This window comes from Maylandia zebra, linkage group LG3 (assembly GCF_041146795.1).
Source record: "Maylandia zebra isolate NMK-2024a linkage group LG3, Mzebra_GT3a, whole genome shotgun sequence".
In the NCBI taxonomy this organism is placed as follows: Eukaryota; Metazoa; Chordata; class Actinopteri; order Cichliformes; family Cichlidae; genus Maylandia; species Maylandia zebra.
The window spans coordinates 1,839,093-1,853,940 of NC_135169.1; the positions used below are offsets into that span (position 1 = coordinate 1,839,093).

The following is a 14,848-nucleotide window of genomic DNA, read 5'->3' on the forward strand; positions in this document are numbered from 1 at the left end:
GACTTCATTCGAGTCCTAGGTTGTGCTAGGAGCCTGTGATTGGACGATCTAAGTGCTGTGTTGGGATTGTATGAATGGAGTAGTTCAGAAAGATAGCTGGGCGCTAAATTATTCAGAATATTAAAAAGCTGAAAATGTGTTTCACACACACCTCATAGACATCTGTGAGCAGATCTCATAGTCTGTGAGTTTGTTGTTTGGAATCTGTTTATTGCTGCGCCACATTTAGGGTCATATTAACTTTTCTCATAATAATCTGAGAGAAAGTGCTGAACTCCTCTAAGCTGTTACAGGAACAGATGTTGGCAGATGTGTCAGTGACAGAGTTACAGTTAGAGAGGTCAGTGAGCAGGATTTCTATCAGGATTCATGTCAGAGTTATTATAATGATGTCTGTTGGTTCACACTCACGGCTGCTTTGGACTGATTCCAGCTCAAAGAGCATCAACATGTTTTCATTTTTCCATCATGATGAGGAGCAGAAACTCTGAGGATTCTCCTGAACTGACTACAGTAAGTCATCCCACAGATTCTGCTTTATATTCTACATATTATTCAGTAAATTATAGATTATTACTGATAATCAGACACTTCTGTAGTTCATCTGTAGTTAAGTAGAAATGAAGTCAAAGTGAAAAGGACTCTGAAAAGTAGTCAGAGGTTAAAGTGGGTGTGGCCAACACGTTCTCACTCCCAACTCGTCAAACGTGTGACGCATGGTCAGGCTCCCTCTGCTTCACTTATGGACGCGCAGGTTACCCCTCTCGCGTCGGGAATTGACGTGAAGGGTCCTCCGATTGAAGAGATTGCCGCGGAAGTGCCTGCTGTCGGTATATTTAGACATTTTCCAAATCACATTGTAGTGACGTATACAGAACACAATAAATTATATAATGTAAACAACTACCTGAAAAACAGGTAGAACGATACTTTTGTATGGTTTATTGCATTTACGGAGGGAGTGATGTATGCTGGGTAATGGCACAGCTAGCTACTGGGTGACTTTATTCACCCGCTTCGGCTGTTATCAGTCCATACAATGGGTGTTATTAGCACAAATCAGTCCCATAGATATGGGTCATCTCCTGCTAGATTGTTCAGAAGGTTGTTCTCATCCATCCAGATGGAGGATCACTAACAGGAGCGTGGGAAGACTCCAGAATCCACTCTGGCTGCAATCCGGTGGATATGCAGTGTGTACAGGTAAGACCGTTTAAACGGACAGCATTTATAGAATGACTATTAAAAGTCAGCGAGTGTCAGTAATGTTAATGTGGTTATGTTAGTAATACACCGAGTGCTAATATAACAGCTTTAAGATGCATTTGTAGATATTATTACGTGTTTTACCGTCTTTATCGTGCTAGCTTAAAGTTACGGTGTAAACGTTAGCTTATATTGGAGTAAAGCTGTTGCTGGTTAAACGATGCTAGCACAGAAATATTAGCTTCTGTCATGACTGATGAAGTTACTAGTTAATAAAGTTTCCAGTAAAGTGTTTAATCGCAGCCACAGATTGACAGCAAATATCTCGATTAGCTTCAGTGCATCTGTAATAAATATATGCAAGTTTCAGTGCTTCGTTTAAACTGTATGATACTTATACTGAACCAGGGTCAGTGTAAAATACAATCCCAGCTGTGTGAACAAAGCCTGGCTCCTTTAATCCTGCATGACAAACCTCAGGATGCAGGTTATTATTACTCTTTCCTGCTGGCACACCTGTCACACCTGAGAGTCAGCTAGAAACTTACAGTGACGTGGACATCATGCAAAGACTGCCAGACTCTGTAATACTGCAAATGATCAGTGACTCAGGTTAACACTAAACTTTAAGCGGCACCTCTGTGTCTCTGTGTGCTGAACATTTAGGATTGAGTCAGGCTGCATTGACTGTGGGACTTTAATGTGTTAAAAGCAGGTTAAAGATGGCTCAGAAACATTTGAAGATTAAAATTTAGCATTATGGCTGCTGGTGGTTTGTAAAGCCTCTACTCAGCTGTATTTTTGTTACTAATTTATGTTTGTTGTTGTTTAACACAGATTTCAGAAGGGCAAATATTCTTAATAGTTTAACTAGATTTCATTTGTCAGTGTGGGACTGCTGAGTCACCTGAAGAACTCATTTCATTCATTCTCCACATGATGTTCATTTACAGAAATGTTTCACAGGAACTGATTTCTCCCAAAGGGTGAACTAGTGTGTTTCCATAGATTACCTCTGTATGAATGTACTTCTTAAATGAAGGCAAGTGTTTGTCCTTTTTTGTTCCTCAGTTACAGTACGTGATATCAAGGGCAGGCGGTCAACACTGGGGACAAGAAGCAGACGTACTTCCAAGAGGGAGCTACAGTGAGGTCAGAGGTCAGAATCTGAAACAGCTCAGGTTTATATTTTAGAGGTTATAAAAAATCAAAATGTATTTATAAAGAAATCTTTAAATAATAGTCATAATTATGATTATTATAAGAAATATCAAACATTTAAGTGGATTTTCTGTTACACATATTGTGTTAGCCCTGCAATAAACTGGCAGCCTGTCTTTGTCCTGTATCAGCTGGGATAGGCTTCATCCTCCCGCGACCCTGAACTGGATACATTGTATTCCAATTATGTAATCTGATCATTTACAAACTCAAGCTATCTAATCAAAATGTAAGTAATAATTATAAAATGCAGAAATAAGTGTGACATAAATGTAAATGTGTGAGCTGACATAGAGGACAGCTACATGTAGTCTGAAAAACCTTTGTTGTCAAGTTTGCAGGTATATCAGCACGAGACATTCTTACATAGAAGAGACGTTAAAGTCTCTGACTCAGTGAAGCATTATTGGTCCCGTCTGTTTGGATAATTATAGTATGTTGATGTTTGTCCATTTATTGACACATTTTCTTAAGTGCTTATCCAGTTCAGGATCACAGTGGAGCTGCAGCTGGATATGTTCATTAAATAAACCTTACAACAGTTAACAATAAACCTGCATCCATGTACGTTGTTGTCCACAGGATGAGAAAATCAAACTGGAAGACTGTGGAACATGTTAATAAATGTTTGTGTGTTTATGCCTGTGTCTTTCACAGGAGGCGCTGGAAGGTTTCCCTAATAGTTCCTGGTGAATCAAAGCAGAACCATAAAGGTTGCTGGACTGCATGATGGCCTTACCCCTGAGCAGTCATCCTGTTAAAGGAGGAAGCTGTTTTCAAAGTAGCTGAGCAGATTTCATCTCAAGTAAGCAATTAACTGTTTGTTCATCTGTTCTGCCACTTAAAGAGCATTTAAGGACATGTTTCGAGTGTCCAGTTGAATTAATTCTACTGGCTCTCATGGTCATTTGTTATTATAGACATATTTTTCATCTTCATCCAGCTATTTAGTAAATTCTATCTATTTAGTAATATCCGTCAGCTATAAAATGTAATATAAATATAAAAATATCTAAATATCTCCTGTCCTTTATGTTTTAATGATGTAAGTCTGTTATCGTGTTACATTAGCATTCCTCACATATCAATGAGATGCTGTACAGTACAATCCTACTGACACAGCAGAGGGATAACGACGGCTATTCAACATCGTTACACGACACATTCGAGCTGCATGACGCAGACAAAGTGACTCAATCATCTTTTTTGTGGTTTATTGTCTTCAAACCAGCAGACAAAGCCGATGGCAGAAGATGTCGGAGAAGAACTTCAGGCCGTGGACTGAAAAGGTATTTTTTTCTTGTTATCAAAAGACATTTGGAGTGGCAGCTTCTACAACTGGTTGTGCTGAAGTAAAGCTTACAGTCTAAGAAGTCACAGTGTTGATATTCAGCACAAAGAGAAAAGCTCACTTGTTTGAATTTATTTACAATCATAGTTTTATAAATTCTGACTGTAAACAGCTTTTACAGCTTTGATATTGTTTGACACTCGATATCAGGTTTAATTTAAAGGTTTCTGTGTCACAATGAGCCATTTACACTGACCAGTGTCAGTTTAACTGTAACACATTCATTATTTAGATTCAACAAAGAAATAACTGAATGTAAAAAATGGCAGCCCTCAGGCAGGTTTATAGAGATATATGCATGCATTATGAAATTTATGTCCAACCATCCATCCATCCATCCATCCATCTTCATCCGCTTTATCCGGGGCTGGGTCGCGGGGGCAGCAGCCTAAGCAAAGAGGCCCAGACCTCCCTCTCCCCAGCCACCTCCTCCAGCTTATCCGGGGGAATACCAAGGCGTTCCCAGGCCAGCCGAGAGATATAATCTCTCCAGCGTGTCCTGGGTCTGCCCCGGGGCCTCCTCCCGGTGGGACATGCCTGGAACACCTCACCCAGGAGGCGCCCAGGGGGCATCCTTGTCAGATGCCCGAACCACCTCAGCTGGCTCTTTTCGATGTGGAGCAGCAGCTGCTCTACTCTGAGCCCCTCCCGGATGGCCGAACTTCTCACCCTATCTCTAAGGGAGAGGCCAGCCACCCTTCGGAGGAAGCTCATTTCTGCCGCTTGTATCCGCGATCTGCGTGCCGGGTGGCGGCCAGGAGCGGAGGCCCTGGCGGACTGACCCCCGGCTGCCAAGACTGAAATTTATGTATCCCAGATAATTGTTATTCATCTAGTCATGGCAGACCTACCTCTTCCTCCCAAGTTAACTGCAATCCAAAAGAACTAGTGGGGCTATTTACACACTCACAGCCAGTGTGGGGTAAAAAGAGCCACCAAAAAGCTGTCAGCCACAGATGTGCTATAAGAGTTAGAAACTCTACTTATGGAGAAACTTTCTAAGTCTAACAGAGGACAGGTACTCCTGCCCAAATAACATGATATAACCCCACATACAGCCCAGCCATAAAGTGAACCAAGTCATTTAGTTAAAGACAGCATGGGACCAAATGTAACCAGCCTGCACCAACCTGACATTTCTTCCTCCTGAATTAAATGAATGAATGGATGAAAGTTAAATGACTACAAACCTAAAGCCACTAGTTCCCACACTGGAGCTCCCTGACACTGTGTGTTAACCGTATTTAGCTTGTATCAACAGTTGTAACAGGCTAAGCCACCTGAGACACTGCATTGAATTTGTTCCTGTCTTATTGATTTCAGCTGACTGGTTTCAGCTCAGATGTTCTTCTTTTTCCTTTCAGTAGATCAAAACAGCTCATGCTCCTTCTGCTTCCAATTTAGAAGAAGAAGAAGAAGAAAAAGAAGGTGAAGGCTTCAGCAAAGTGGCGTTCATGGTCTCAGTGAACAGTCACGGTCACACACTGCATGTGGTTTTAAAAGCAACATGTCTGTTCAGTACAACGATGTGTAATATTAGTGCAGCTACGGTTTGTTTTTGAACATCAGTTCTGTTTTCTACTTTGATCACTTAGACCAAAAAAGTGTTGTTTTCGGATTCTTTCTTTTACATCTATAAACCACCTGTTCATTTTTTTTATTACAATTAGTTTCACATAAATGTTAGTGTTTCCTTTATGATCTTTTAATGCTTACACTACACTGTACACATTAGAGACATTTCTGTTACCTGTTTCTGTTGACTCAGAGTTGTGAAATGTTCTTTTATTTGATGCACAATATAAAGCTTATAATTTTCTTACAAATAAAATTCTAATGACAAACATGAACAGCTGTGGTTATTTCTGAGACATGAGTTTTTGAATGTGTTCATATTTAGACAGTGTGCATCTGTCTGCTGAAACTGTGATGGTGAACCTGAGGTGATGGTCAACAGAAGGCAAATATATATCAATATAAAACAATATTGAAGTAATGTCTTTACCCTCTGCAGCGTGTGGACGCAATCACCTTATTCACTGTAGTAAACGTGCACCGCTAGCTCACGTGACTGACTGTCTCCATGGTTACATCGTATATTATTAGCTGTGTAAACAGCTTCCAAAGATGCCGCCATAGCTCTCTGCAGCTGTAACACTTTCACACTTTGCAAATCATTTCACGTGTTTGATAGTTATGAAGACAGAATATGTTTTTAAGGTCATGCTAGGCGGTTGCTATGGTGGTTGCTGTGGACTTGGGTGGACCGCGTCCGATTCCTGTTATTAGCTGTCCGCCGTAGGAAGGCTGCGTTCCACTTACAAGTAGTGACAGTCTGCCGCAACTCGAACTCAAACCCGCTTTGTTCTTTAATTATAGGCCTTTTATAGCCGTTCATGACACGCACACACACACATAAAGCACTTTGCCTCACCACGACAATGCAACTTTACCTAACCTAACCTTAAAGTGTCTGATATAGGATAGAAAAATGAAGCAACCAGAGATTTAATGATGAAGACTCTGGGTTCTGTAGTTCACGTTTTACAGTCCTGAATGACTCTTTGCATATGATTTATTGAAGAGGAGTTTAGATGCACTTTACATTTAGACTGTTGCTGTTTCATTTTTTACATTGTTGCAGTGTTATGTCATGAATAAGGTTCACCTGCTGGGGGTTTGATGGATCAGCTGGACAATACAGTCAAAGACAGACTTCATTCATCATATGCAAGAATCCTAGTTGGATTTTTGTTGTCACTCGTGTTTTTGAACCAAATATTGAAAACAATTCTGACAGACTGGATACCTGGTCAGGTGTACATTACCTTGTACTCAAGCATCCCAGGACAGAGCCCTGCCCCACCATGAGCCTGGGTGGATACGTGGTTATTAATATAAAAGGACTGATACTGAATATGAATATTTCATGAAAATCAAATTATAATACAAATTAGTAATAAGGGTTTCTCTGCGCCCTTATCTACCCCATACTCAAAGAGCTGCGGGCAGAGAGGGTGACAGGAGAGGATGGCACTGAAGAGAAGATGCTCGGTTTCTGGAGTCTCCTGGTCCTGTCAGTAGGATGCATCTGCTGTCTTCTCGTGGATGCTCACCTACCTTGACTCGTTCCAGCCTGGTACGGATTTCCCAACACTGCGGATAGTGGCCCACGTCAGAGACATTTAATATTGATTACATATGTCTGAATTGCTAACCCTAACCCTAGCTCAACAGACCACAATGCCCTGGACTGTCAGTATTATTACATGCTGTGAACATAAGTAGCTTTGATCACAGTTTATGTTGTAAAAGAGAAGGAATATTGAAAAAAAGATCAACATTGTGATATTATTTCTTCCAAACTGACCAGAAACATGCTTGTCAGACTCTCACAGCAAAGGATCAGACTCACTGTGCATGACGGCTCAGGCCAATGATGTCTGTTAGATTGTCAGTTGTTTAGTGCTTCTGTACAGTTAGGGTCACCGTCTCTATTTCAGAATAATTAATATGCGGAAAACACTAAAAGTTGATTGTCTTCCAATATTCTAGCATAATTAAAAAACTTTGACTTTGTAAGTACATATTATTAGTCCTAATGCCAGTATGAGTCTTCATAACTCCTGCTTTGAAATACTGAACTTTAAAATTTACCCGATGAAAGATCATTTACAGTGGCACTCTGTCAGGATCATTCTGACTGTAAGATCACTGTATTAATCTGAATCCTTCTGAAATGTGCTGTGAATGAATGCTGATGCAACTCACTGTGGGAAAGCTGTTAATAAAATGAATCTGTGACACATGCAACACATTCACAGAGGAAGAGGACACAAAGGGAGGACACGCAGAGGCTGTGTTGAAGTCAGAAATCCAAATCTTTATTAAAAAACAGGCGGCGGTAACAAACAGGAAGACAAGCAGTCCATCAAACAGTCTACAGGGTCAAACATACAGAGAATTCAAACAGCAGTAAAAAATAACTGGACACTGAAAAACTTAAAGCAATATGTGACGCAATAAAAGGAAGCAGCGCAGTATATTCACTGAATTATCATCAATTACAAAAGAGAAAAACGACGATTTCTAAGGATTATTTTCTTAAATGCAGTTAGAGTGTGGCTGGTAAAGATGGAAACATACAGAATGTAAACTGTGTGAGTTTGTGAACTTTGTTAGTAACAAATGAGGTAAAAAAACAACCAAAACAGACAAAACACAGAAAGAGGCTCTCAGTATTCATTAATAATTAGAAAGAAACATTCTGGTCGTGGATTTTTACAGTCTTAGTTCCGCTCGCTGTCATCATTATAATCATCATGATCAATGGCGAGGTCCTGAGGTGGGCGGGGCTGTCTCTGGTGATGTCACCATGAAGGAACAGCATCTGGCACGTGTTGCTGAAACATCTCAGTACACTGGTGTAGTTTCCTCTCCAGCTGTTGGACATGTGACACTTGAACATTAAGGGGAAGAAGAAGAAACAGTGTTAGGTCAGGTGACCACATGGTTTCTAAAGTAACTGACAGGAAGTAACCAGGCCGTTAGAAATGGATGGCATGTGTTTAGAGTTACTGGAGTTGGGTAACTCTACTTACCAAAAGCAGAAGCACACAGATGAAGGATCAGATGCTGAATGTTGCAGGAACATGCTCATGTGTTACGGCTGTGGCCATGAGGACCCTGTGTGGGCTGTTTTCTTCCTGTGTTTCTGTACTGTGCTTAAGACTCTTTCCAGGTCCCTCCCCTAATGAAGAGTAGTGAGCGGCTGATTGGACCATGGAGCAGGTGACTACCTTCAAAAAGCCGCTCTGACAGATCCACAGAGAGAGGGAGAGAGAGTGGAGCGAGCGAGTAGCTTGACAGCCGACGCGGCCCTGACCCTGGTTTTCCCAGCCTGTATTCTTATTGTGTATTTGTGTGAGCATGAATTGTGAAAGCCGCTCCTGGTGCTGAGAGCGTAGGCACTCTTGGGCGGAAGCGGAAGCCGCCTTTTCTTTTGGAACCGTTTTCTCCTGTTTTCCGGGTAGGGAGCGAGGGATAGCTCTGTCATTTGTTTGTTCTGTTTCTTTCCTAGGGTTTAGTTAGTTTTTCTCTGGTGGTACTTAGTTGGTTTTGTTTATTATTTTGGCCTGGGCTCACCCTGGAGCTATGCTTCTTTTCCTTAAATAAAATCACCTTTTTACTCACAACTGGTTTGGATGTTTGGCTTGGGAACCAGGGCGGGGATTTGTCTCTCTCTCCTCCAACCTTATGTGCGTCCCTATACGCCTAGACTAGGGGCGTAACACATGTGTGGTGGTCATTCAGTGCTGCTCCGGCAGGTTAGACAGTCCAAGACTGATATGCTGCCCATCTGAGTTTGAAAAAACACATGCAAAGATTTATTTTGTATTACAGTCAAAGTTGGATGTTCATTTTTGTCCTTTAAAAATGTTTGTGTATTTGAAAGCACTAACATTTAAGGATGACTTGGATTGTCTCTTTTAAAGGGGAGACAAGTGTATCCACTGATCTACGTCACTTTACCTGGATGATGACTCCTCCCCCCTCACTCAGAAACACTCCTAATATAACCAAGCAAATAAATAATATTGAAGATTTACTTACATCATTACAAAAAAAGCAAAAACATCTGCCTTTGATTCTATTTCTCCATTCCTGCTGAACATCAGGAAACAAATATCTCAATAAATCACAGTAAAATGTAAAGCACATGTTTTCTCTGCTTTGTCAAACCTCTGCAGAGGCTCTGTCAAGAAAAACATATCTGTAAGCATAAAACAAATATACATTTCATAAACTGCTGCTCTGCCAGCATGTAGGAATCACATATAACACACACGGGTGAAGAAACATCAGAGCTCAACTTTGGATACTTTAGATCTAAACAGATCAAAGCAGCTCTTAGCTTCAACAATCAGTGAGCAGACAAACAATGATACCAAACTGATTCTGTATGAATACAATATGGTATTTTCAATACAGGTGTCAAATTAATTTATTAAAACCAATACAGATATATGTATATTAGGGGTGCAACGATACACAAAATTCACGGTTCGGTTCGGTTCGATACTTTGGTGTCACGGTTCGATATTTTTTCGATACAAAAAAAATGTTCATGCCTTTTTAATTTGTCATTTATTAAAATTATAAATATATATTTTAACTCAAAAGTACAGTTTTTAAATTTAACCCTAACCCTTGTGCGTGTTTTTTATTTTGACAGCGAATGCGCACCTGCGGACCACTTATGTGCAGCCCTGGTTATTTAGCTCGTCATATTGCAGCCACAGAAATTCTTTTGTCCATGAAACCATAAAGCTGCACTTTCTTTTTGCCTTATAGTCTGATTTGTCATAACTTCTCCGTTTTGTGGTAAGCTTTTCTTTGGCTGTCACTTCTTCACCCTGACCTGTCTTATTTGGCTCAGCAGAACTGAAATATATATCCTGCTGCTTTTACACACGCACTCACATAAGCTCAGCGATTCTCTGTGCGATCAACCTCTCACATGTTTAAGCTTGCTGCGGGAGATTTCACTTGTCATGTTTGCATAGTAAGCTAACGATTAATAAGACGATGTCAGAGGAATTGGTGCACAAATTATCATCACTCACAGATCAGTGCTGTCGCTCTCTATACACAGTTCGCACGATTGCAAAGTGAAAGCAAAAAAACAAGCGCAAATTCAAACGCGACTTCAATATGTCACATATTGACAGTGGCTCACCGATGCCAATGACATAATTACCCAGCTACATTTCTGAAAGAATGCAAAAGCATTGACATATATTTTTCCTTCCTACAATAGCCCGACGGGCAGGGAAGAGATAGATTGTGGTAGCCCGACTGAAAAAATCGCTAGCCCCAGGACGTCGGGCTAGCGATATTGCAAGCCCTGTATCTGATTGAGGAATCACTCATCTGTGGAAAAGAGAGTTTATTACAGAGAAATGTCTCTTTCCAAAATAAAAGCTATACTATCCGCTTCTTCTGGGCTATATTCTCAGCAGCATATTAAACATATAAGGAGAATCATGTGCTAACGGCTGTCTAAATGACTCGGCTAAAGTTTGTAGCATGCTTGTTGTTTTTGTCTTTACACTAGGATGATGTCGGCGTAAATGTGCAGTCATATTCGTTGTGTTCCCACGAGTGCTTTCAGGTTAATCTCGTTGAAATGACCTTAACGCCACAACACGGCAAATCTCCGTTAACGAGCTACCGCCGATCACCCCGTGCATGGGGCTAGACGGCCAACACGTTAACGAGCTAACTGCGCTAACACACTAGTTCCCACCCATGTAATTGAGCATTGCATGGCACATCCAACATACTGTTTTACTTTAGTCCATGACTCGCTTACCTTCAGGGTCATACGTCACATGAAAACCAAAATAATTCCAAACGCCAGATCTGAATGAGGGTGGGGGAGGTCCATGTTGCAAGGAGAGCTTAACTTCTGTCTTGCTAGCTTGCCCTGAGCTCTTCCTTCTGACTATGCTGTCTGTGTTGAGCGCTCAGTGGATCTGCGCTCGACAGTGCAGCCTAGGCGGAGTAGTCGAACGCAGATTCACTGAGCGCTCAACACAGACATCATCGTCAGAAGGAAAATTGATAAAATAAATTACAAATGTTGTATTGTTCGATACATATGCGTACCGAACCGAAAGCACTGTATCGAACGGTTCAATATCGATACGAATATCGTTGCACCCCTAATGTATATATATATTTTTTGATAAATTAGTTTGCTAAATTATAAGAATATATATATATTTTTTTTCATTTAACAATTGCAACTGAAAGAAATTAAATATTGAACAAAAATATATTGTCACATTCTGAGCATGCTCAGCACGCTGACAGACTTGAAGTTGCTACAGATTTTAAGAAGTGATAATTATAGGGAAGAAACTTCTCCTTTTCATCCATTTAATCAAACATTTGATGCCTCAGCTGTCTCAGTCTATAGCGTTCTGCAACTACAACTAACCTGAGGCTTGGATTTGGCTGCAGGTGCCCCTGTACATCCTTCTCAGCAGCACACATGTGGGTACCATTTAATCCCACTTCTTCCTGAGCTTTGCTTCATCACAAGACCAAAGGTGGCATCCCGTGTCACAGTCTTATCATCATCCAGAAGAAATATTTGAAGAAACATCATGGAGAAGAAACATTTACGCGCCTCCTGGTTTTGTTTTCTGATCCTGCAAAAAGACTGAGGACAACAAAGCCCAGAGAACACGAGATACACAACATCCAAAATTCAGACTCAACAGCCTCCATAAATGAAGAGCACCAGGTTGGTTCAGTTATAGTAGATATAAGCATACTTCACATTACTGGGTATGAATAATAATGAGGAGGCAAACTTTGAAGATGCAGAGCATGATGTCCCATCATCAGACTGTAAACAAACATCCACCAGGCTCTTTGTTGCCAAAATTGATGATTCTCCTATCAGGGATCAGTAGAGTGTGTTAACCTGTGGTATAAGCAGCAGTCACTGAAATATTACTGTTTCAGATAAGAAAGCCAGGGTGGGAGGGATCTCTGCAAACTGACTTACCTCTGCAAGTGTGAAGCTCAACAAAAATCTGACTCTCCAGTCACTGACAAACAAAAACTCCAGCTGGGAGATAGAAAACGCTGTCTGGGTCTTGCTGGATGTTGCTAGTCAGAGTCCCACATTAGCAGAGTGCTTCTTGGTCCCACTGACCCATGTGGACAGTGACTGTGGAGAACTGTTCTGGAAAACAGAGAAGAGAATTAAAATAACAAAAAGCCAAAAAGGATTTCCACAAAGACTCTCTTGGAATCAGCAATCAAAAAATCACTGGTTCATATTTCAATTAAATATGAACAGGTTCCTCAAATGTACGCAGTTCAGATCTGATTTAATTTAATTTCCTTCACACAGCACATTCGTCCAGGCTGACAGGTAAACATAGAATTAATCTCAGGTAACATGACTCATAGTAGAGATTCAGTAAGAAAGATTGCAGGCTCTAATATTATTACCACACAATCCAAGGACACACCAACAGCTCCGATTTCTAGAACTATTTAAACAAATGTCTTCTGAATATTCAATTCATGTTCACAGTGGGAGGGGGGGGGGGGGGGGGGGGGGGGGGGGGGGGGTCATGGAATTTTTAAAATAAAGTCTGCAACACAGAAAGAGCTGTGATCCAGCTATTTATTACTGCGCACAGGAGAGCAAACACACATCAAACATCACAGTTCAGTCATGTCAGCGCTGCCACAGAGGTCGTGCTCCTACTCCTTTATGCATTCCAAGGAAGAGGGAGGAAGTTACAAACTGATCCTACCACACTTCAACGGATCAATGGTTAAGCTGTTTTGTGCCCTTGGCCTTATCAGCACCTGTAAAGGGAGTTGTTTTCTCAAACTGCTGACGCTGAAGTAAGTTCATCTAGTTTTAGAAACTTTCACTGAACAGTCTATAACAGTGTCACAACTAAGCATATGCATAAGCACTTAAATACTTTAAATGAGAATAACAGAAAATTTCTATTACAGAGGCTAGAGCCTGTCCCAGTAGTCATAGGTAGAACACATCTGGACAGGTCACGAGTCTGTCAGAGGACTAACACAGAGACAGACATCAGAGTAACAAATCTATTTAAAATTAATGTAAGTTTGCTGCAGCTGTATGTATGAACATGTGTTTCTGTGCTCACAGTCCACCTCTCAGGAACCTGCAGTTCACTTTTAGTAAACTTTAAACAGACCTCACAAAAGGCTGATGTGGCTGGATCAGTAGTCTGATTTAAGTACGATACCTTTGGCCAGGGATTACTCTGGTACATCGCTTCACTGCAGTCTTACGTAGTTTCCCCACACCTGAATAAAAAAATACTGATATATACAAATAACAGCTTCAGCTGATGCAGCCTGACTCAATCCTAGATGTTCAGCACACAGAGACACAGAAGTGCCGTTTAAAGTTTAGTGTTAACCTGAGTCACTGATCATTTGCAGTATTACAGAGTCTGGCAGTCTTTGCATGATGTCCACGTCACTGTAAGTTTCTAGCTGACTCTCAGGTGTGACAGGTGTGCCAGCAGGAAAGAGTAATAATAACCTGCATCCTGAGGTTTGTCATGCAGGATTAAAGGAGCCAGGCTTTGTTCACACAGCTGGGATTGTATTTTACACTGACCCTGGTTCAGTATAAGTATCATACAGTTTAAACGAAGCACTGAAACTTGCACATATTTATTACAGATGCACTGAAGCTAATCAAGATATTTGCTGTCAACCTGTGGCTGCGATTAAACACTTTACTGGAAATTTTATTAACCAGTAACTTCATCAGTCATGACAGAAGCTAATATTTCTGTGCTAACATCGTTTAAACAGTAACAGCTTTACTCCAATATAAGCTAACATTTACACCGTAACTTTAAGCTAGCACCATAAAGACGGTAAAACACGTAATAATATCTACAAATGCATCTTAAAGCTGTTATATTAGCACTCTGTGTATTACTAACATAACCACATTAACATTACTGACACTTGCTGACTTTTAATAGATTATAAATAGATTATAAATAGATTATAAATAGATTATAAATGCTGTCCGTTTAAATGGTGTGTTGGTATAACTTTAATGTGGTGATATGCTTTTGTTTGTATGATTTGGCACCCTCTTGTGGCCACAGTTGGTACTTGGGAAGTTGTTATGCCCAGCTAGTTTGCTACAAGTGCTCAGTGGAGGTGAAACTTTTGCCCACGCATGCCTGTAAGTTTTCATTACATACTATAACCTTAACTATCTGATTTGTGATGCATGTGTAATGTGCATATACTGAGTTACTATTTCAGCTGTGTGGTCATTACTCATTTGTAAAGCTACTTGTGTGCTAGCGACTGTATATTAGCATGTGTTTGCTAACTTGCTATGATCAATAATGCTAGTTAACTGAAGGTGATGTTTATGTTTAATTTAGGCAACCTTAAGATTTATGTTTTTTGCTGGTTGTCATGAAAACTAAGTTTCAATTAGTACATTATGTATGTTCAGTGAAT

General features: G+C 40.5%; 2 long non-coding RNA genes across 2 annotated transcripts; one reads left to right on the forward strand and one right to left on the reverse strand.

Annotated features, from left to right (window-relative positions):
• Positions 1–679: 679 nt before the first annotated feature.
• On the forward strand, positions 680–3,216 carry LOC143414288 (uncharacterized). The gene is made up of 3 exons (XR_013094818.1): positions 680–1,203; positions 2,278–2,365; positions 3,085–3,216. It is a non-coding gene; the product is annotated as an uncharacterized LOC143414288 (long non-coding RNA).
• Positions 3,217–7,620: 4,404 nt separating this feature from the next.
• On the reverse strand, positions 7,621–9,435 carry LOC143416914 (uncharacterized). The gene is made up of 3 exons (XR_013097157.1): positions 9,241–9,435; positions 8,380–9,137; positions 7,621–8,237 (listed from the first exon to the last, which is right to left on the reverse strand). It is a non-coding gene; the product is annotated as an uncharacterized LOC143416914 (long non-coding RNA).
• Positions 9,436–14,848: the final 5,413 nt, after the last annotated feature.